Source organism: Gossypium hirsutum, chromosome A06 (genome assembly GCF_007990345.1).
Source record: "Gossypium hirsutum isolate 1008001.06 chromosome A06, Gossypium_hirsutum_v2.1, whole genome shotgun sequence".
Lineage (NCBI taxonomy): Eukaryota > Viridiplantae > Streptophyta > Magnoliopsida > Malvales > Malvaceae > Gossypium > Gossypium hirsutum.
In genome coordinates this window covers 33,245,349-33,270,255 of record NC_053429.1, presented here as the reverse complement: position 1 = coordinate 33,270,255, position 24,907 = coordinate 33,245,349, and the positions used below count along the sequence as shown (strand labels likewise).

At 33.8% G+C, this 24,907-nt stretch overlaps 1 non-coding gene across 1 annotated transcript; it reads left to right on the top strand.

Annotated features, from left to right (window-relative positions):
• The first annotated feature begins 10,227 nt into the window (after nucleotides 1-10,227).
• LOC121231679 (small nucleolar RNA R71) lies at nucleotides 10,228-10,334 on the top strand. Its single transcript, XR_005929735.1, has one exon. It is a non-coding gene; the product is annotated as a small nucleolar RNA R71 (small nucleolar RNA).
• Nucleotides 10,335-24,907: the final 14,573 nt, after the last annotated feature.

Below are 24,907 nucleotides of genomic sequence, written 5' to 3'. Positions count from 1 at the left end.
TAGGTTAACAAACTTAGCGAACCTGTCCAACCTGCCGAGCTCTGAGACCAACAACTATAACACCTCAAACCCGATCCGATTGTTGTAATTCTCAGGTTTGTGCAAGTTTACACAATCGTTATCAGGTAATAAGTAAGTATCGAGTTATCATCTCCACAAGGATTGTATTTTTGCTAAGTCACTTAATTTGTAAAAGTGTATTAACAATTTGATAAATAAAAAACAATATAATTGAGAAGTGATGAAAAATTAAGTATATGAAACTAAATGCAATGATCTCTAATGCAATTTATCCTAAGTATGCAAACTATATGAATGAGATATATTTTAGCAGAACCATCACAATAAGCAACAATTATAACATAAATAAGCTAGGACAATTACTTTAATTAAACTCAAATTATTATCAACATGCTTATCAATATTCGGAAAAACATTCCATGGCAACTCGATCTTTCATGAGTTTGGAAACCACGTTAGGTCCTTTCGGAATCCTTTACTTAGTAAATACACATTTTACTGATCCTTATTTACTAAGGGTTTCTTAGTATTCGTGCGAGGAAATAGGTACGTGTTAGGTTTGAAACAGTTTAATCACACAAATCTAAAAACTATGTAGATAACAGAGCCTAGTTAGGGTTGTTATGCAACCTGCAATTTAATCGAGTTAGGATCTAGATTGAGCATGCACATTTCAATTATGCGTCCATTAGCCATCGTCTGGTTAGGATCGCTCAGCTAATTCAGGTGCATTTCAATCACATATGAATGAAATACATACTTGATTTTAAATGAAAACATGATCGATTGAGGCACAAATATTATAAGCATGAACCAAATAGTTATTATTAGATCAAAGCAATCATCCTAGCTTAAATACAATTAAGCTATCATTGTTATAAACAAGAAAAAAGAACACATAGCAAGCATTCTTGAATTAAATTAACGTAAGAAAGATAAAAAACCAATTTAGAGTGGTTCTCACCCAAGACTCTGACTGATGAGGGCTCCTTTGTTCCTTCGCTTTGCTCCTTTGTTGATGGCTCTCCGAGGTGGTAGACCAAGGGTTCTTTAAGAGGCTAATTTGCTCAAAATATTTATGCAAATATGATGATAGGCGTGAGGGCTAAGAGAGTTGAGAGAGGAGATAATGATGAATGAGTGAGAGATGATTGAGGGATGAGGGATGAGGGATGAGGGATAAGGGATGATTGAAAAAGTGAGAAAGGGGCTCTTATTTATATGTGAGGTATGGGAGCTAGTTTGCTAAAAATAGGAATGTTAATCTTTCAAAACTCCTTCCAAGGGTGGCCGGCCATGAATTGAGGGAATGTGGCTGATTTTGGTTGATTCTTGGTCAATTTGAGTGCCACAACAACTCAGGACTAAGACTCGGACACCAACAAATCTTTCGAAAAATCTCTGATTTCTTCAACTCTTCAAGGACATTGTGTAATTAAACCAAAATATGATTTATGAACCTCCATATTCACCCGAATTTTGGGTTGACTTAGCCCTCTATTCGGACGGTTTTGTAATCAAATTAAAGCTCTCAAACCTGTCCAAAAAATAAATCAATAAGTTAGAGGACCAAATAATTAAATTTTACCAACTTAATTAAATTAATTAAAACCCAAATTATTAATGAAATATTTTAAAATGAATTATTAAATATAATTTTATATTTTATTATTTAATTTAATCATGCATGACCCACTTTATGTCATAAAAATATAATATGGTCAATTTAATATAAAATAAGTCATTTTATGCATTAAAACTATATAATAAAGAATAAAATCACATTTTAATAATTTCTATGTCCTGTTTTTATATTTTCACATATTTCATTAATTTATTAAACAATTACTTTTCTTTTTAACAACAAATTTAAGTAAAAAGGTGATAATTTATATAGGAAAAATCCTATAAATTTTTCAGTTTACATACACCCAAACTTAAATCATTGCTCGTCCCGAGTAATGTTCATGCACAGCACAAGGTCTCGCTAAAGAAAATTTGCTAAAAGTGTAAGCAGCATCAATCATTACCCCATAATCATGTATTAATAGATTCAAGCTCATCGATCTTCTTCATTAACTAGTAATTCATATGCAACCATTTTGAAAATTTTATACTAAGTTTCAAGGTATGCCAACATGAATCATAGTATGTATATACGTCACAGCCATAGATAATATTCTTTCATTCAACATAATTTCTCATCAATCAAGCAAAACAATCATAAGGCTTATTTATAATCTTCATATGTTGAACTTAGGACTTCCTCTCCACTAATGTAGGTGACATAATCATCAAATCAATAGATCTTTTATAAGGTTGTAATGGGGCTCGGTCGCTTTTAAGAGATGGGATATTTTAGTTTCAAGATCTTAACCTTTAACTTTGTCTTGGTTTTCTCGTAATACAACCTTTTTCTTTACGTGAACCTTTGGAACACCCCCAAACTTATTTTGAAATTAAGCTCATACATTTTTTCTTTCTGAAGACTGAGCAAAATTTTCTTCGCCCCTTTTTTTTTTATAAGCATGAGCACATACATCTTTATGAAAATTTCCTCAAATGTTGATTACCAAGACAAATTAAGTTAAGATAGGTGCACAAAATTAGGATAACTTACAAAGACGGTAATGCGGCTTGTAATATAGGTTCATTCCAATAAATAGGCCTTTAAGCTCAAAATTATGGTTTCAAGGGTCTAATATCATAAGGTAGGCTTGAAAAGGCTCAAACTATCCAAAGAAAATGGTGCCCATATCATTTTAGATTTTTATGTCTCCTAGGATTTCGCCTCAAGAAAGTTACTAAGTCAATTCTAAAGATATAAACCTTCATGCATGTCTAATCTCAAAAGAAACTAAGTTTTCATGGCAAACATTACCGAAAACTAAGATCATACAATCATTACATTCTTCATGATAACATACAGTTATTTAGATAAAATCATCATTCATGCTTATATACAAGCTATCTTATTAACAACGAATTTATCTAAACATTCATTTATTAAAACACACTTATGAAAGAAATAATTGAAACATACTTGAAAATCTAAGCAGCAATTATTTGCCTTACCACCTTTTAGAAAGAAGCAATGCCCTTATTGCAAGAACAAAGTAATGAATGAAAACTGAACACCAGTAGGATTAAAAAGAAAGAGAGGTGAGTCATTAAGACTGCTTAAATACCAAGTCTTTTCTCATAATCTAATCCTAGACATGTTCATTCCCATTACCACATCACTTAGTCTTTTTCTTTCTAAAGGAAGCATTTATTCATGCTTGCTATGTTTTATTTTGTAGAAATTAAATCCTAGTTACTAAAGAAACAAATTCCTAAAGACCTAAAATAAATAAATAAATAGACAAGAATCCCCCATTTTATTCTTTTGACTCATTCCCCTTGTCTTCTTTAGCTCCTCCTCTGCTTGTATAATTAATATCGTCCATCCATGTCTCAAAGATACATTTGGGAACTTAGGAACAAAAGTGTTATAGATATTCTTAAAAGTATTTTGAATCGAAACATCTCTAATTTTTGCATATTTCCAGTAAGTTTGTTGTTGATTGTGCATGAACTTGCACATATCCATCAACATTGAAAACTCTGATTTCCTTGAAGTACTTGCAGAAGTCGGCAAGGGAGTTGTATATTCAAGTTCAACACTTACCTTGACTGGTTCTTCTTCTGGCTCAACCCTTGTTACAAGGTCTTCAACTGGTTCCTTATTAGATTCTTCTTCTTAAGTGTTTGAAACTAATTCAGTTTCAGTTTCGTTCGTTGACTCCTCAGTACCTGGCTCTGTTGGTTCTTCTTGCTCACCTTGATTCAGCTCATGCACCTTCTGTATTAACCTTTCTAGATCATGACTTGTGATGCACCCTTGGACATATTGCCTCTTCAAATTCGTTTATGTTTTGACACGAGCCCTTAAGTAAAGTGAAGTGATTAATGGTGGGAAATAAGCACTTCCTATCTTCTTTTTAGCACAGTCATAAATCTCCTTGAGAATAATTTTCCCAACATTAATGGACTTTTCTGTCAAGATTGCATATAACATGAGCATTCGTTCCATTAAGATGGTGGAACTGTGTGAGATAGGCATAAAACTGTAGGGAGCAAAATAAAACCATACCTTTGCTATTGGTTTTAGGTATTCCCTTCGGCAAGAATGGCTCTCATACTTTCTTATAATCCATTGGGATCTCAAATTTGTTACAACATCAAGCACTTGTTGAAAAAAATCCCAATTGATGTTGTTCATCAAAGCGTAGTACTCATCTTCTTCAATATCAGGTAAGTTAAATAAATCATTGATGGACTTAGAGTTAAGAGGTACCTTTTTCTTCCAAACGATGACCTCAGTGGCATCTTGTGTGGTCAAACTGGCATAGAATTCTCGAACTAGTTCATCATCGGGAAGTGAACGAGCATCACAAAATTATTCTCACTTGAGAGCATTGATTGTCTTTCTAATTTGCATAGGGACAACCATCAAATCATTACTCTTCAAGTTAAAACCTTTTTTCGGCATCATAGGTTGATGCTTGAAAATTGAATCAAATCTCTCTTTTACTTATTCATCGATCACAATCGGGTTTTCAAGAGTAGTATTTGACAATCTAGTTCTTTTGCGAGACATAGTATTTTCCCCAAAATTTGACAAAGTTCTGCTTACACGGAAAGAAGAGAAATCGGCAAGTGGGTAAGACTTGCTCGACAAACCTTGCGATGGCGAAGAGGTTGAGGTGGTGAAGGCAATGTGTGGCAGCAATGGTGGTGTGCGACAGCGATAACGGCTATGTGTGACAGTGACGTTGATGCCCCGGTGATTTCTTTACGGTGGTAATAGAAGATTTCTGCAAAGGGGAAAAGAACTAGGGTTTCTTTAGGGATTTGAGGTTGACGGTACAAGAGAAAAGTTTAGGGATTTTTTTAGGGTTTAAGCAAATTTCTTTGAGGGATATGAAAAATAGTAGAATGAAGAGGGGTTTATATAGGGAAAATTTAGGGCAACATGTAGCAAAAACTTAGCTACATTAGGGTTACTTGGGCAGCAAGCAATGGAAGTGGCGGCAATAGGAGTGGAATTTTTCCACTTTTTGGTGTCTTGGGCCTCAAATTCAGTCTGTATCTTACTAAAGAAACTCATTAGTACTTGGGCCAAATTTGACCTCCTTCATTAACATAAAAATTTAAAATTTAAACAAAACAAATGAAACTAAAAGAAATTTTAAATAGAAAATAGAAAATTTCTTCTCAATAAATTACATTAAATTAATTCCCAGGAAAGGTTGGAGGGGGTCACAGCGGTCCCGCTTAAGTTCTAATTTCCTTAGACAGAATTCATTAAATGTACTAAATTAAGAAAATAAATCCTAATTATTTATTTATTTACAAAACAAGTTTGTGAAAAATCAAGGGTCTATTAATTTGAACGAGAATTCAACTCGCTCAACTTCACCTTCCCAATAATGTACGAGACATTGACCATTAACTTTAAACGACTCTATAAGGATAAACTCAATAGATGGTATAAGGTCCTTTCCATTGGGATTTCAACTTCCCAAGAAATAACTTCAGCCTTAAATTGAACAATAAAATCTTTTGACCTTCTTTAAACTCACAAGGTCGTATATGACTATCATGCCATCTTTTTTTTATCTTTCTTTACACATTTTGGCATTCTTATAAGAAAACAACCTCAACTCTTCCAACTCATCCAATTGTAACATCCTTCTCTCACTGACTTGCTTAAGATCAAAGTTCAATTTCTTCAAAGCCCAGTGAGCTCTATTCTCCAATACTAATGGCAAATGACATGTCTTCCCAAAAACCAACTAATAAGGAGTCATTCCTAACAGTGTCTTAAATGCTATTCGATAGGCCCATAATGCATCATCGAGCCTTTGAGACCAATCTTTTCTACTAGGGCATACTACCTTTTCAAGGATAATTTTGATCTCACGGTTCACTCTTTCAACTTTCCCATCAGATTGAGGGTGATAAGCAGTATCAATCTCGTGTTTCACTTCATATCATATTTGTCAAGCAATCACTTAAGCCATTTGTTCACAAAGTGAGAACCTTCATCACTAATAATAGCTCTTGGTGTCCCAAATCGTGTAAACACATGCTTATGTAGGAATCGCATGACTACCTTAGTATCATTTATAGGGTATGCTTCAACTTCAACCCACTTGGACACATAATCCACATCAACTAAAATGTATTTGTTCCCATATGAAGAAGGAAATGGTCCTAAGAAGTCAATGCCCCATACGTCGAATAATTCAATCTCTAAAATGTTTGTTAAGGGCATCTCATTCCTCCGTGATATGTTTCCGCTCCTTTGGCATCTATCACAATTCTTCACATAAGCATAAGCATCTTTAAATAGTGTAGGCCAATAGAAACCTGCTTACAAAATCTTTGCTGCGGTACGTGCACCACCAAAGTGTCCCCCACTTGGAGATGAATGGCAATGATGTAAGATCTCAGCAATCTCACTTTCAGCTACACACGTTCGGATTATATTATCTGCACACTGTTTAAATAAGAACGGGTCCTCCCAGAAATAATACTGACTATCATGAAGGAATTTCTTCCTTTGTTGCTGTGTCAATTCTCGAGGAATTATTCCACATGCAAGATAATTAGCAAAATTAGCAAACCAAGGTGTTTAATGAATTCAACTCACTTCAAATAAGTGCTCATCTAGGAAATTCTCGTTGATAGGCACATGTGATCGAGTTACTTCATCTTGTTCCAACCTCGACAGATTATCAGCTACTTGATTTTCAATACCTTTTCTGTCTTGGATCTTAAGGTCAAATTCTTGGAGTAAAAGTATCTAACGAATTAGCCTTGATTTTGCATCTTTCTTCATGAGCAAGTATTTAATGGCCGCATGGTCAGTAAATACTGTAACTTTGGTACCTATAAAATATGAGCAGAATTTGTCAAAAGTAAAAACTATAGCAAATAGTTCCTTTTCAGTTACCGTATAATTGAGGTAGGCTCCCGTCAAGGTTCTACTTGTATAGTAAATAGGGTGGAACACTTTATTCCTTCTTTGACCCATCACAGCTCCAACAGCATAATCACTTACATCGCACATCAACTTAAAAGATGTGCTACAAGCGGGTGTAATGATTATTGGGGTTGAGGTTAACCGTTTTTTAGCTCTTCAAAAGCTTCTAAACATGATTTGTTGAAATCGAACATTGTATCTTTCTCTAACAACGAACACAGTGGTTTAGAAATTTTTGAAAAATATTTGATAAACCTTTGGTAAAAATTGGCATGGCCTAAGAAACTTCTGACTCCTTCTACATTCATTGGGGATGGTAATCTTTCAATTACGTCAACCTTTGATTTTTCGACTTCAATTCCTTTCTTTGAAATTCTATGCCCTAAGACAATCCCTTCCTTAACCATAAAATGACATTTCTCCCAGTTAATGACTAGATTCGTCTCTTCGCATCTCTTCAGTACCTTAGCTAAATTACTCAAACAAATATTATAATTTTTACCAAAAATAGAAAAACCATCCATGAAAACCTCAACAAAATTTTCAACCATATCAGTGAATATTGCCATCATGCATCGTTGGAATGTTGCAGGTGCATTGCATAAACCAAAAGGCATTCGCCTAAAAGCTAACGTACCGTACGAACAAGTAAAGGTTGTTTTACATTGGTCTTCTGGAGCGACAACTATTTGGTTATATCCCGAATAACCATCTAAAAAATAATAGAATTCAATACCTGCTAGTCGATCTAACATCTAGTCTATAAAAGGCAACAGAAAATGGTTCTTCTGTGCGGCTTTATTCAACTTTTTGTAATCAACACAAATTCTCCAACCAGTAACAGTTCTTGTTGGGATCAATTCATTACTCTCATTCCCAATAATCATAATTCCACCTTTCTTTGGCACACACTGTACCGGACTTACCCAAGAACTATCTGAAATAGGATAGATGATTCCTGCATCTAGCCATTTGATCACTTCCTTTCTCACAAATTCCTTCATAATAGGATTAAGCCTCCTTTACCCATCAATTTGAGCTTTTTCACATTTCTCTAGAATAATTTTGTGCATGCAAAATGAAGGGCTTATACATCGAATATCAGCTATAGTCCAACCAATTGCTTTCTTAAATTTCTTTAGAACAGAAATTAATTGCTCATTTTGATCTTTTGTCAGTTCGACTGAAATAATCACAGGCAAAGTAGAACAATTACCTAAATAAATGTATTTCAAATAGGAAGGAAGTATATTTAGATCTAGTGTAGGTGGTTCTTCGATTGACAATTTGGGTTGCATAAATTCTCTGACTTCCAACTCCCATGGTTTAAACCCTGTGGATTAAATAAAATTCCTCGGGTTGGCTTCCATCACAGCCATGTTTTCTTCACCTTCTTCATCCTTCAAAGGGTCAAACCCTAAGGCTTTCTTCAATGGGTCTTCTTCAAGATGGCTTTCCATAGAAATCAAGGTTTCTATTTCTTTCATAACTGAGCACTCTTCTATTGGATTGGGAAATTTCATCGCTTTAAGAATGTTAAAAGTTACCTGATCGTCTTGAACTCTCATGGTGAGTTCACCTTTCTACACATCAATTAACATTCTTCCCGTGGCTAGGAAAGGTCTCCAAAAGATAATTGGCACTTCCTTATCTGTTTCAAAATCTAGAATAATGAAATTAGTAGGAAAAATAAATTTATTGACTCTTACCAAAACATCCTTGATCTTTCCTTCAGGGTATGCTAAAGATCGATTTGCTAGCTGGAGCGTCATAGTTGTAGGTCTTACTTCTCCTATCCCTAGCATCTTGAAAATAGACTTAGGCATCAAGTTGATACTTGCTCTTAAGTCACACAAAGCTTTACCACAATAAGATTCACTAATGTTCCAGGGTATTGTAAAGCTTCCTGGATCCTTCAATTTTGGTGGTAGCTTGTTCTGCAGGAACGCGTTACACTGGTTTGTCAGAGCGACAATATCATACTCACTCAGTCATTTCTTCTTGGATAGTACATCCTTCATAAACTTCACATAATTTGAAATTTGATCTAAAGCCTCCACCAATGGAATATTAATGTGTAATTGCTTCAGAACATCCAAAAACTTATTGATTGCACCTCCTGTTTCTGCTTGTGTTGCTGTAATCTTCATGGATATAGAGGTGATGAAACTTTCAATTGAACCGGACAACTCTTCTAAGTAGGTAAATCTGCATCCAAAAAAGATGTTAAAGTATATGAATTCACTAAGTTAGGATTTACCTTGTCAGTCTTTGTAGATTCTGACTCTTTTGGTGTAGGGACTTCAACAGCTGGTTGACTTTCCCCCTTTTCAACAGGCTTGTCCTCAACATCAATCAATTAGGGTTCTAGAATTTTACCACTTTGCAATGCCACTGCCTTGATATGTTCTTTACCCAAATTTCTTGGATTCTCAGTATCGCTTGGCAAGGTTCCTTGTGGTCTATTACGAAGCTTAGTAGCTAACTGACCCATTTGGTTTTCCAAATTTTTTAGTGTTGCTGCTTGACTCTGGATCAAAGCGCCACTTTTCACCATGTATGCTTTCAACAAGTTCTCAAAACTATTTGATGAATCAGCTTGAGGTGTTTTCAGAGCTTGCTGATTAAACCCCTGAGATTGGTTAGGTCTATGCTGCATAAAGTTGTTGTTTGGTCCATTTCCTTGGTTGCTCCAAGAAAAGTTGGGGTGATTACGCCATGAAGGATTATAGAAGTTGGACTGGGGTCATTGTCCACTCCTATTTTGATGTTGGTTCCCCACATAGTATACTGACTCGGGATTCAATGGGCAATTCTTGAAAGAATGACCTTCCCCACAGTATACACAGAAAACTACTTCAAACGGACTTGGTGGCTGATCTGCAAAATTATTAGCACCATTAGTGGTAAATTGCTTTAGCATAGAGGAAATAGACGATACCTGAGCTGATAAGGAAGTGAGAACATCAACTTCATGAACTCTGGCTACACGTCTTCCTGAAGCTGTTCGATTTGTTGGCCATTGATAGTTGTTGCTCGTGATCCTCTCGATGATCTCATAAGCCTCATTATAAGACTTAGACAAAATTGCACCATTCGTAGAAGCATCTACCATTAATTTTATATGTGAATTGAGACCATTATAGAATGTCTCCAACTGGATAAAATGAGGAATCCCATGATGAGGACACTTACGAGGTAACTTCTTGAATTACTCCCAAGCTTTATACAAAGACTCGTCATCCAATTGTTGGAAAGTTGTGATCTCGTTCCTCAACTTAGCATTTTTGCTAGGTGGGAAATACTTCACCAAAAATCTCTCTGCTAATTATTGCCATGTAGATATAGAACTTGGTGGAAATGAATTGAGCCATGCTCGTGCTCGATCTCGCAACGAGTACGAAAATAACTTCAACCTCAATACGTCTTCAGTCACACCGGCTATCTTGAATGAATCACCCACTTCAATAAATGATCGAAGGTGGAGATGTGGATCTTCCGTGGGCATACCACTAAATTGGCCCACCATTTGTAGCATTTGAAACATCACTTGTTTCAATTTGAATTGGGTTGCCTCAATATCTGGCCTTCTAATTCTTGGATTTAACTCATTGAAAAGCGGCATAGTATATTGTCTGATGCATCGATCCCTATCATCGAAAATGAGGATAGGAATTTGTACATGTTCAGCTTCATTACCTTGATCTTGATTTTGATTTCCAAGGTCCATCTCGTTTTGTCTCTAAGCTATTCGCTCCCGTCTTCTTTGTCTAAAAGTTTGCTCAATTTCAAGGTCTACTAGAGTAAATCGATAATCCGATCTATGCTCATAAACACCTGGAAATAAAATTACAAAAAAAAAGAGAATAAGTTAGTAATGTTAGAAGTAACCAAATTGAAAATAAATAATTTCACAAAAAATGACTATGGCAACAGCTGACAATCCCCAGCAACGGCGCCAAAAACTTGTAACGCTCGGGTTTGTGCAAGTGTACACAGTCATTATCAAGTAATAAGTAAGTATCAAGTTATCGTCTCTATAGGGATTGTATTTGTGCTAAGTTACTTCATTTGTAAAAGTGTATTAACAATTTGATAAATAAAAAACAATATAATTGAGAAGTGATGAAAAATTAAGTATATGAAACTAAATGCAATAATCCCTAATGCAATTTATCCTAAGTATGCAAACTATATGAATGAGATAGATTTTAGCAGAATCAACACAATAAGAAACAATTATAACATAAATAAGCTAGGACAATTACTTTAATTAAACTCAAATTATTATCAACATGCTTACAATATTCGAAAAAACATTCCATGGCAACTCGATCTTTCATAAGTTTAGAAACCATGTTAGGTCCTTTCGGAATCCTTTACTTAGTAAATACATATTTTACTGATCCTTATTTACTAAGGGTTTTTTAATATTCATGCGAGGTAACAGGGACGTGTTAGGTTTGAAACAGTTTAATCACACAAATCTAGAAACTATACAGATAACAGAGCCTGGTTAGGGTTGTTATGCAACTTGCAATTTAATCGGGTTAGGATCTAAATTGAGCATGCACATTTCAATTATGCGTCCATTAGCCGTTTTCTAGTTAGGATCGCTCAGCTAATTTAGGTGCATTTCAATCACGTATGAATGAAATATAGACTTGATTTTAATTGAAAACATGATCGATTGAGGCACAAAATTATAAGCATGAATCAAATAATTATTATTAAATCAAAGAAATCATCCTAGCTTAAATAAAATTAAGCTATCATTGTTGTAAACAGGAACAAAGAACACATAGCAAACATTCTTGAACTAAATTAATGTGAGAAAGATTAAACCCAATTTAGAGTGGCTGTCACCCAAGACTCTAACTGATGAGGGCTCATTCATTCCTTCGCTTTGCTCCTTTGCTGATGGCTCTCCGAGGTGGCCGACCAAGGGTTCTTTAAGAGGCTAATTTGCTCAAAATCTTTATGCAAAGATGATGATAGGTGTGAGCGCTAAGAGAGTTGAGAGAGGGGAGAATGATGAATGAGTGAGAGATGATTGAGGGATGAGGGATGAGGGATGATTGAAAAAGTGAGAAAGGGGTTCTTATTTATAGATGAGGTATGGGAGCTAGTTTGCTAAAAATAGGAATGTCATTCTTTGAAAACTCCTTCCAATGGTGGCCAGCCATGAATTGAGGGAATGTGGCTGATTTTGCTTGATTCTTGGTCAATTTGAGTGCCACAACAACTCAGGACTAAGACTCAGACACCAGCAAATCTTCAGGCAAATATCTGATTTCTTCAACTCTTCAAGGACCTTATGTAATTAAACCAAAAGATGGTTTATGAACCTCCATATTCAACCAAATTTTGGGTTGACTTGGCCCTCTATTTGGACGGTTTTGTAATCAAATTAAAGCTCTTAGACCTGTCCAAAAAATAAATCAAAAAGTTAGAGGACCAAAGAATTAAATTTTACCAACTTAATTAAATTAATTAAAACTCAAATTATTAATGAAATATTTAAAAATGAATTATTAAATATAATTTCATATTTTATTATTTTATTTAATCATGCATGACCCACTTTATGTCATAAAAATATAATATGGTCAATTTAATATAAAATAAGCCGTTTTATGCTTGAAAACTATATAATAAAGCATAAAATCACATTTTAATAATTTTTATGTCATGTTTTCATATTTTCACATATTTCATTAATTTATTAAACAATTACTTGGTTTTAACAACAAATTTAAGTAAAAAGGTGATAATTTATATAGGAAAAATCCTATATATTTTTCAGTTTACAATTGCCAAAATCAAGCTATGGAACGCCACATAGACACTTAAGTGAATCTCCAATATCACCCAACCTAAACTCTATCACACCACTATTTTCAAAATACAACTCTCATGCAATACAGGGTTTGCAAAAATAAAATACAAGGGTTCACATGCAAAATTGGTTAGGGTTCAATTATTTGCTAAGGGTTCACATAATTATTCAACTAGGGTTCGTTTAACAGATCTCGTGGAGTTCACATAATTATTCTATTAAGTTTTTGCATTATACAAAGGTTCTAAGTTTACCTAAGTAGGGTTGGTCCTATGAATAGGGTTCGCAAACATAACAATTCCTTTTAACAGGGTAAGGTGCACGAATTACCCCTGCGCAATTAGATTTCGTGAACTCGATTTGTAGGGTCTCCTCTTGTTCTTCATTATCAAAATAAGTTAAAGGTTTGCTTGAAAGTAGTTCACCAACTGATAGGGTTTGTACCCTGTCTCTACATAGTAAATATTGGCAAATTTTTTATACATTAGTTAATTTGATTCATCATATTTTATGGCTTATAGTGTACACTATGCTGAGCAATTTACTTACGTAATTATGAACTTGTAATTTAAGAAAGCTTCAAATAAGACTTGACTTATATTCATGTACTTAAAATTCAGATGTTTATGAAGTAAAAAGGTTCACAAACATAAGGGAAGATATAAGAAAACATAAAATATATAAGAAAACATAAAATAACTAAGTCTTAGGATAATCAGCAAAGTCATCAGATGTTACCTCTAAGCCCAAGTAGAATATCCCACATTGTCTTTAATCCAGGGTTCACTTGTTTCACCTTGTTAGTAATTATGCTTCTTGGATCACCTACCTCGCCGCTGCTCACCTTGCGACCTAACTTTCTATTTAAAAAGGGAGTGTGTGAGTTCTTGTGAACTCAGTGAATATACATGAAAGAATAGCCACATAGCACACACAAACCATAAGTTAAATAAAGGCTATGGCAAAATTACTGAACTTGCGAACTAGGTTCGCCATTCTTATGCAAAGCCTAGTTCACTAACACTTATTGTCAGTTAGCTTTAAACTATAAACATTATTTTTCAAAAAACATAAATTTCTTCACTTGTTCTTTCCTATTGGATAAGCAAATCTCCTTATAATGCTTTAGAATGGCTTAAAGAGACTTAACATGTCCCATAAGTGCAACACAAAGCTAAGCACTCTCCAACACACCAACATGTCTCATTTAATGGAGCTAAGCTCAACACTATCTCTCCAACCGATCTTAGGGCCTCATTGCCCAAAACATTAAACTTATATGTGAATACTCGTAACTTTATGACATGCCATTATATCCAACAGATTTAGGAGATTGTCACGTTAAAACTTTTACTTAAAGCATAAAGCTCACAATTCATAAAAAGCTCGTAATGCTTATAACATATAAGGCTTGCAATACTTTTAACATATAGATCTCGTAATAAAGAGCTCGCGTATCACTGTTTATAGAAAAACATAGTTTAAAACACAATCACAAAAATAGGGTTTTTAAAGAAGGTTTACTCTTGAAACTTAGGTTAAAACCCTAAGCTCCCGATTAACATTACAGTTCATACATACTAGTGGTGATCCTTGAACACTCACCAATGTTTTGAAAATTCAGACAAGTTCTGCCTTCCCCTTGTCTTTTCTTGTAAATGGTTCTTTTAGGTTCACAATTTCACAACCATACACAAGTTGCTAACTTCCAAAGCATATTAGAACTCATACATAAACATAGCAGACCTAGGTTTACTCATGTGAGTCTTTTAGTGAACCTAGTTTCCTTTGTTATGAACATGAACATGACAGAGGAACAAAGTCTTACCTTAGATCCTAAGGGCTAAGTGTTGGGTTTTTTGGAACTTGGTAATAGAATAACTGATGAAGAATTTGAAAGAATAACAGAATGTGAACTTTCTAATGGCAAGGGCTTTATTTATTCGCACTTAGTGTTTTAGTGTTCTTAGGATACTCTAGTTGTAATAGAAGTAGGAAATAGTTATGTGCATGAACGGTGTTGTAATATAATTTGACTTCTTAATTGTGATATAACCCTACTTGGCTGCTCCCACTTTTGCCTCTCATCCCAAAATCACTAAAGCTTGCCAGGCCTTCTGGTGAGTACAATTCACTTAGTCCACTGGCGAATACCAACTCGCCTAGCCTTCTGGCGAACTCCATCTCGCCAAATCTACTGGTAAACCCCAGTTCGCCAAGCCCAGACTTCTAGGCCCTACCGTGAGATGTTACACACAAATACAATAATATATAATATTTAATAGTTATATATGTGTATTATATATTATTATATTATGTACTATAATATAAGGTACATGTAATTGTTCTAAGCTGTAATCTAATTGTAAGTAACTAGCCAACACATAACTTTTGAATTAATAAAAAATAGATTTATTGTTTATTATATTACCGCATTAAGTATAATTTAATTTTTAATTTTATTATTAAATTTTGAACATTAAAAAAACATTTTCTTAAATTTATAAAACCTAAATCTCTGGTCTATGCCTCAATGTGTGAGCTAAAGTCGATTAAAATTGATTTAATCGTTAGAATTGAGTCAATTTGATAAAATCAATTTAATTTAATTATTTCTTTGAGTTGATTAGAAAAATTAGTTAAAATATAATATCCTATATTATTTAAAATATTTAAATTCGAATTTAAAATCTAATATATTTATATTATAATCTCGAAATACGTAAAAAAATGATAATCTAAATAGTTTGCATATTTATACAGTAGATAATAGTAATTTTTGTGTAAGTAATCTATCTAAAACAATTAGTAACCCGTATCTATTAGATAAGAACTAATTAAATGATTGTTAAAACGTTAGGGAAGTGTCTTGTGCAATAACAACTACGGGCAACACTATGACTGGCAAGTAGAACTTGCTATATTCGGAGTTTGCAATGTTTTGGAACAAAATTTTTAGATTGATATTTGTGTTAATAATTTGGAAGTGTGATAGTCCCTGTTTGAAAGATCAATAGTTTTTGAGCAATATATTTTAAGGATTAGATTAGATTGGATTAAATAATTAGATCTTATAAAATAAAGAGATTAAATCATGCTAAATTGAAGGATGATCTTTGTTTATTCTTTAAATATCTTAGACTTATTAGTATAATATCTTAGCTGTTCTTCTATTAGGAAATTGTTTGTAATTAATCTATATGCTAGTAAGTCTCGAATGCTTATATATTTGAAGAGACTTGTATAGGTTTTGTATTGAGAATTTGAGTAGTTATCTATTCATTGAGGAACTTGTATCTAAGAGTGTAAATCAATTTGTTCATTGGTATCTGGCCAAATTTCTTAAAGGGAGAACTTAAATGTGAGGGATCTAGATCTTTAGATACAAAAGTAAGGTTGCTATATGAGGTGTAATAAGACTTAAATAACTTGTTATATTGAATTAGTGATTGTAGATTTATTCACTAAGCTAAACTTCATAAATGTACGAAAATCGAATTGCGTTTGCCACTAACAATAGCACTTTCGTTATTTTCTAGCAGTAACTTTACAATTATCAATTTTAGATTCCAACAAAAATAATATAATAATGTAGATAACTTATTAAGTAAATAGAAAATTTTGAGATAAATAATAAATTATTAAGATATTGCGCCCTTATCAATTCTCCCTCTTATAATAAATAACTCATCCTTGTGTTAGCTTTATCCTCCTTTATGCAGAAACTTTTCAACTTCTTTTTCCATAAAATATCATACTTCTTTGGACTCATTTAGTAGTGTGGTAGGTTAAACACGCATGCCCCTATCGTAAGCAGTAATTTTGAAGGCAACTCTTCAGGCATAAAATCTTTTAATCCTTCAAATGAAAATCGTACATTTTTAAAGAATGGTTTCTTCGCTAGCATCAGCATCTTTTCAATAATGCTTTTCTCGATTATGTTTTCCTCGCTGCCATTATCAACTATTAAGTTATAAATATTACCATCAATGGTGACTCTGGTCTCTCAAATCAACAAATATTTATATATAAAATAAAATAAATGGAATAATTTATATTTAAATTATCGGATATAAAAAAACCAATAAATAACATAACAAAAAGTAGAAATTAAAAAAATCAAATTGATTAGAATAAAATAAAATCAAGATATATGTCCTTTTATATTAGATTTTGATAAATTTCGTGTGTATCCGTAGGCCTATTTTGAGCTTGACTAGTCCAGACATTTCCAATCAAAATACCTAATTATAATCTCTAATAATATAGATAAACCATTTAATAAAAATAAAGTTTTTAAGATAAATAATAAATTAATAAAATTTGTGCTCGTGCAACTTTTTTATAGAATCCAAATGATAATTGAATTAATTAAAAATATTTTTTGAAATTCATATTTATTAAATATTTTTTATATAATTTTGAAAGTTAAAAATAAATATCATATGATTTAAACTCATGTCAAATGAATATCTAACTTCTTTTAAAGTTATAATTTAATGCTCTTTTTTATTAAACGTTTAACATAAAATATTAAGTAAATTATACAACTCAAACTTTTTATTAAAAAAAAAAACAATTGTGATACTTTTGTATATCTATTTTAAAGATCAAAGAGTAGTATATCAAATAGTCATTAGTATAATAGTAAAATTTTGCGTTATTTAAATTTTTGTTGATAATATGTTTTGAGTTTAAACTTACACAATTTCATCCACTTAGTCCTTCGTAAAAATAAGAGATAAATCATAAAGTTATATATAAATTTTAATTTAATGTGCAATTTGATACATAAACTTTAATTCGGTGTAATTATATATATGAAGCTTTGATTGCGGTTAAAATACATTTATGAATTTAATTTTGATTCAACTACACACATTTAAAGAAATAAATACATCGATTTATTTTTATATTGGATAAATATAATTATTTATATATGCAATATATAAACATAAAATGATGTTCTATCAATAATTGTGTTAATAACTTGGGAGAATTGAATCAAATCAAATTTCCATGCATAAAATTGCATAGCATCAAAGTTTATGTATAAAGTTGTACATTAGACCAAAGTTCATTTGTAGTTTTGAGATTTATCACTAAAAATAAATAAGATGAAAAAAAATTAAGTATGAAATGCTTTATTTTTTGAGGAAATCTAAAATTATTTAAGATAGTGTTTGGAAAGCTACCTAGTAATTAGATTTGAGTGTAATTGCTTGTAATTAGACAGGGGTGACATGTTTGGGTTACCATTAAAAATGGTGGGTCTCATTAGATTGGGTGTAATTGGAGCACCCTAATTGCATTTTTCAAACACCCTAATTGCACTTTTCAATTCCTAGGGGGGTGAGAATTGGTGTAATTCTGCAGACAATTACACCCAAATCCAATTGCCCCATGACTTTCAAAACACTTATTAAGATTGGACTTTAAAAATATTATTATTTTTTAGACAAGTTATAAAAATTATATTATAAATATGAACATGTACGAGTGTTTGGTATGATTATGATAAAAAATTCTAAGTTATATTATAAGTCTTAAAAAATTATATTATAAAATAATTTGTTTTTTTTATAAAGTTATAATAAAAAATTATATTTCTTTAGTTCTAAAAAATTATAAATTTCTTTCCAAAAATTTTATTATAAAAAAATATAAGAGTTTTAACATTTTGGCGAAAAGTGTTGTAATATAGTTATTTATAAAAAGTTTTTGCCAAAAAGTATGGATGTAATTTATCTACAACCGATTGAGTCTTAACTCGATTGGTATGGACATTGTTGCTAATGTAGGAGGATGCAGGTTCGAGTGTGCTGAAGCGTATTATCCTTCTATTTCTGGGTTGGAGAGGGGCTATGGGTGTAACAGCCCAATTTTGGGTATAGTCGGAACAATGGTTTTAGAACCACAAATCCGAGGTCAGAGAAATTATTTTAATATTATTTTATGTGTTATAGCATGATTATATGTGTGTTTAGAATTTTTGGTGAATTAATTTCAGTGATAGCATGTTTAATTTTAAAAAAGGACTAAATCCCATAAAGTGCGAGAATTTTGTTTTACTAACTAAAGGTGTCAAAAAGCTATGGAACATTAAAGTAGAGATCCTTATTGAGTAAATAGACCAATAAAATATTAGTGGCTGGACATGGAGCCTTAATTCAAGGAATGGTCAAATGTTAGGTGGCTTAATTGATAATAAAATAATAAACCTAAAGGACTAGCTATCATCTTTTCATTCTTTCTCTTCACCACAAAAAATTACAGCAAAAAGGGGGGTTTTGAAGCTTAAAAATTTCAGCCACTTGATTTCTTTATAAGTAAGTGATTTTGATGGTCTTTCTTGATGATTTTTGTATTTTTGGGACCCTTGTAGTGTAAGCTAACTAATGAGGGGTCTATTTTGTAAAATAGTTGAGAGTCTAGGGTGTTGCCATTTGAGTTCTCATGTTGTTTGCTGAATTTTTATGGAAGAAAATGAATTATGGTTGTTAAATAAACAATTTTTGTGAAATGACTTTTATGAAAAACCCTGAAAGGGATCATTTTGTAAAAGTTATAAAATAGGTGGTAAATGTGTGAAATAATTGAAATTATGAGATGCAATAGGCTTAAAGTAGATTCGGCTAGGCTTGGTTATTGAGAAAATTCGATGAAAATCATTTTACGAGCCTAGAGACTAAATTGTTAAAAAAATGTATGAGAGTTTAGGGGCACGTAAATATCACAATTCTATTGTTATTATGAATTGAAAAATTGATATTGCATGGAATGTTCGATTTTTGTTATGAATACGCATGACGATATTTGATGTGGTAAAACTCCTAGTTGAACCGTAGGAATAGATCAGATATCCATGCCCTGATACTAGGTTTATATATGAGCTAGTGTAAGACCATATTTAGAACATGACCTCAGCATTGTTATGAGAGCTAGTGTAAGACCATGTTTGGGACATGGCATCGGCCTCGATATGTGAGCCAGTGTAAGACTATGTTTAGAACATGGCATCGACATTGTTGTATGAGCCAGTATAAGACCATGTTTGGGACATGGCATCGGCACCAATATATGAGAACTAGTGTAAGACCATGTCTGGGACATGACATTAGAATCTTACCCTTTTGTATGAGGCTTATCGGGTATCCTTTATTATTCCAAATGGTTCAATGGGTGATTTAAATATTATGTCACTATTAAGAAAAGTTATGATTATGTTGCAAGTGGTACATGTACCTATACAAAACCCATGAGAATGAGCTCAGGTTGTGTACATGGGTAGTAAGGATGAAAATAAGTAAGTTAGGTCTATGGTCATTCGAGAATCTTATGCAAGTGTATAATATGTTATGAGTATGATATTACTTGGTAAAGTGTTGTTACTTATTTACATGTAACTTCCTAAGCTTTATGCTTACTCCCTCTATTTTCCATTTTCTTATAGCATTGCCAAGCTAGCTCGAGGATTAGAGGACGTTGGAGGCTCGACCACACTGTCAAATGGAACAAGTGGGTATAGTTAGATTTATCATTTTGAGTATGGCATGTATAGAGACTTGGTCTTTTTGTTAAGTGTCATGTTGGTTTAGCCATAAGTATTGGCTCATATTGATGTGATATTCTTTTTGTATGGGCCATTGAGGTTGGCTAATATTGATTATTGCTAAATGTATTTGATGAGAATTTTCATGGATGTAGTTGTTGTATGGTTTGTGTTGATAAGTAGGAGATGCTGTATGTGATAGAAAATAGCTTGGAAATGATGTGTGGATGCCTTGGTATTGACTGATATGGTCATGTGTTTGTGTGGTATTGGTATTGTTTGATGTTTTGTAGGTTGGTGTAAGTAAGGGTGACAAAAAGGCTTGGTAAATAGCCTTTTTTTTGCCCACACGGGTAGACACATGAACGTGTGTCTAAATCGTGTGTGACACACGGTTTGCCCCATGGGCGTGTGGTCCGACCATGTGTCTCCTGCACCTTAATTTTTCTAAACAAAATGCCCAGTAGTGTAACACCCTACACCCGAGCCCTGCGTCGAGACAGGATACGAGGTGTTACCACACTTAATCACATGCTTACAATCATTTCGTTGTCTTTAAGACTTGATCAAATTAAAAAAATTTTTGAACTTTGTCTAAACTCCTTAATATAGGCCTACGAGGCCCCAAACATCCATTGGAAACCAACCTGGGTCCTTTAACTAACTTTGGAAAGATAACTCTTGAAACAAGGCACATGCCCGTGTGGTCATTATAACATGGCTGTGTTGATGGCTCGTATGACATACATGGCCTAAGCATCTAGGGACACGTCTGTGTCTCATGCTCGTGTGAATTAAATTGTAAATTTGAACCTATAGGGGTTTTTACACCACCTAACGCATGCCCGTGCCTATGGCCCGTGTCCTTCACATGACCATGACATGCCTCTGTCCTTGCCCATGTCTAAAAACCTTGACATTCTATTTCTGACGTTAGCATTCAATAAGGGGTACACGGCCAAGGCACATGCTTGTGGCTAGAAGCCGTGTCCTCCACATGGCTGAGACACACGGTCGTGTCTCTGCTTGTGTGTTTACTACCATGCATTCTGACTTGCAAATTTTACGTGCAGGGGACACACGGCTGAACAACACGCCCCTAGGACTAATCGTGTGTCACACATGGCCTAGACACACGCCTTTGTGTCTACCTTTGTAGACAATATAAGGCTATCTACCAAGCCTTTGCCACCCTGAAACACAATCTAACATCAACCAACATAACAAAGTTTAACTTAATATAACTTCTCAGCCAAACAACCATAGTTAAGACCTATATACATTACATATATTCAACCATGCCAACAATTTCACATTCATGAAAGAATAGCTTGCATTCACATAATAACTTTCAATATTAGCCATTTTCCATGGCTTTATACAAAATGAATCAAAAGCTAAAGTAAGCCAACACATTTGGCCAATTCACAATGACACAAAACTCAAAAGTCAGAGTCCTATACATGCCATAATCAAAATAAAAGATCTAACTATACCAAGTGATTCGGATGATAGTATGATCGATGCCTCCAACCTCTAATGATCCTCGAGCTAATTAGGCAGCACTATAAGAAAATGGAAATGAGAGGGAGTGAGCATAAAGCTTAGTAAGTTGCATGCAAATAAATATAACAACAACTTTACTATTCATCATCATGCTCATAATACAAAAGTAAGCATAAGCACAACATACTCATCACTGTCCAATACAATTCACATAGCATATATTGAGCTCACATCTCATACATTTCAAATAGGTACCTGTGCCACTTACAACATGGTTATACTTTTCTCGTTTAACTTAAACTGTAACTCTCAGCGTTAAAACATTTGGAATGCTATCGGATATTCACTAAGCATCAAACATGGGGTATAATGCCGATGCCATGTTCTAGACATGGTCTTACACTGGCTCATCCATCAAGTCGATGCCATGTCCCAGACATGGTCTTACACTGACTATCAAAATCGAGGCCGATGCCATGTCCCAGACATGGTCTTACACTATCTCTCAGATATCCATGCCGATGCCATGTCCCAGACATGGTCTTACACTGACACCTATATACGTGCTGATGCCATGTCCCAGACATGGTTTTACACTGACACATCTCGTAGCCGATGCATGTCCCAGACATGTCCCAGGCATGTCTCACACTAGCTCTCATCTCAATACCAATGCCATGTCCCAGACATAGTCTTACACTGGCTCTCATAATGTGGCTGATGCATGTCCCAGACATGTATTATGTTAGCACACAAATAACCCGAATGTCATGGCATGAATATCCAATTTATTTCCTAAGGTTCAAACGGGGGTTCTACTATCTCAATCTTCATCATACATAATCATTTCCACAAACAAGCAATTTATGCTATATCAATTCAAACACATATAATAACAATGTAGTTGTATTATTTACATACAACTTACTCCGGATTACAAAATGTAGATGACTAGTTTGGCTTAGTCCACTTATTTTGCTTTTCCCTGGTATAGGCCCGAATTTTGTAATTCTTGATGTATAATAATAAAAATTCACAAATTTAATCATTTTATTAATCTAGGTACTCAACAATTCATAATTGGGCAAAATGGTCATTTTACCCTTAGACTTTCACAAAATGACCATTTTATCCCTAGACCTGAAAATCAATTTTTATCATATTTTCTCATTAATAAAGCCTAGCCGAATGCTTTTTATACTAAGAGCATCCCACAATTCTCATTATTTCACACATTTATCAACTATTTTACAATTTATGCAAAAACGGTCCTTAGTTAGGGTTTCCATTAAAACTACTTCACAAAAGATGTTTATTTCACAACCATGATTCATTTTCTTCCATAAAATTTCAGAAAACAACATGAACAGTCTCATGGTAAAACTCTAGACTTTCAACCATTTTGCAAAATAGTCCCCTTATTTGAAAGCTCATGCTACAAGGGTTCTAAAAGTATAAAAATCATCAAGAAAAACCATCAAGATCACTTACTTGTAGAGAGACTAAGTGGCTGAAATTTCAAGCTTCAAAAACCCCACTAATGGCTGCTATTTTCAGTGGAAAATAGAGAAGAAAGATGACCCATTTGATTTTATTTTAATATTCAATTTGCTAATGTCATCAATTACCAACCCTAGTTATCTTTTGACTTTTTGACTCCTCATGTTTCTATGCCCGGCTAGCTTGTCTTTTAAGGATCTAATTACCTTTTAAAGACCCCAAATTTAGGGTTTCTAGCTATTTGACACCTTTAGCTATCAAAATAGGACTTTTTCACTTTATGCGATTTAGGTCTTTTTCACAATTAAGCATGAAATTGCTAAAATTAATTCACCAAAATTTTCATACCCTCTTATAATCATGCCACCACACATAAAATAATATTTTAAAATAATTTCTCCAACCTCGGAGTAGTGGTCCCAAAACCACTGTTCCGACTGGGCCCAAAATCGGGCCGTTACAATTCTCCCCTTAGGGATTTTCGTCCTCGAAAATCTTAACAGTGAATGGGTTCGGGTATTGATCTCTCATGGTCTCCTCAGGTTCCCATATGGCTTCTTCGACCCCATTTCGATGTCATAATACTTTAACAAGTGCTATGCTCTTATTCCTCAATTGCTAAATCTCCCAAGCCAAAATCTTAACTAGCTCTTTGCCATAAGTCATGTCCGAGCTAATCTCAACCTTTGTCCGCGTGATCACATGCGAGGGGTCCGAACGGTAGCGACGTAACATAGACATATGGAATACATTGTGTATCTTTTCTAACTCTCAGGGCAAAGCCAATCGGTCTGCTACCGGTCTAATTCTCTCAGTCAACTCGTAAGGTCCAATAAACCATGGACTTAATTTGCCTTTCCTTCCGAATCGGAGAACCTTCTTCCACGGGGATACTTTCAAAAAAACTTTATCCCCGAATTGAAACTTGATCTCTTTCCGTTTCAAATCGGCGTAGTATTTCTGTCTATCCAAAGCGGCCTTCAAACAGTCGGGATTCACCTTAACTTTCTTTTTGGTCTCTTTAACTAAGTCAACCCCGTGTATCTGATTCTCGCTCAGCTCAGTCCAATACAAGGGTGTTCGACACTTATGCCCATACAAAGCCTCATAAGGCGTCATTTTCAGACTTAATTGAAAACTGTTGTTATAGGCTAATGCGACCAGCGATAAATACCTTTCCCAACTGCCTTGAAACTGGAGAACACAACACCGCAACATGTCTTCCAATATCTGAATTACTCCGACTGACCGTTGGTTTGTGAGTGGAAAGCTGTTATAAAATTCAGTTTCGTTCCCAATGCCTCTTGTAACTTTTTTCAAAACCGCGAGGTGAACCTCGGATCTCTATTCAAAATAATCAACAAGGGCACTCCATGAAGTCTCACGATCTCAGAAACATATATATCGGGCAATTTCTCAAGGGAATAGTCAGCACGCTCTGGTATAAAATGTGCCG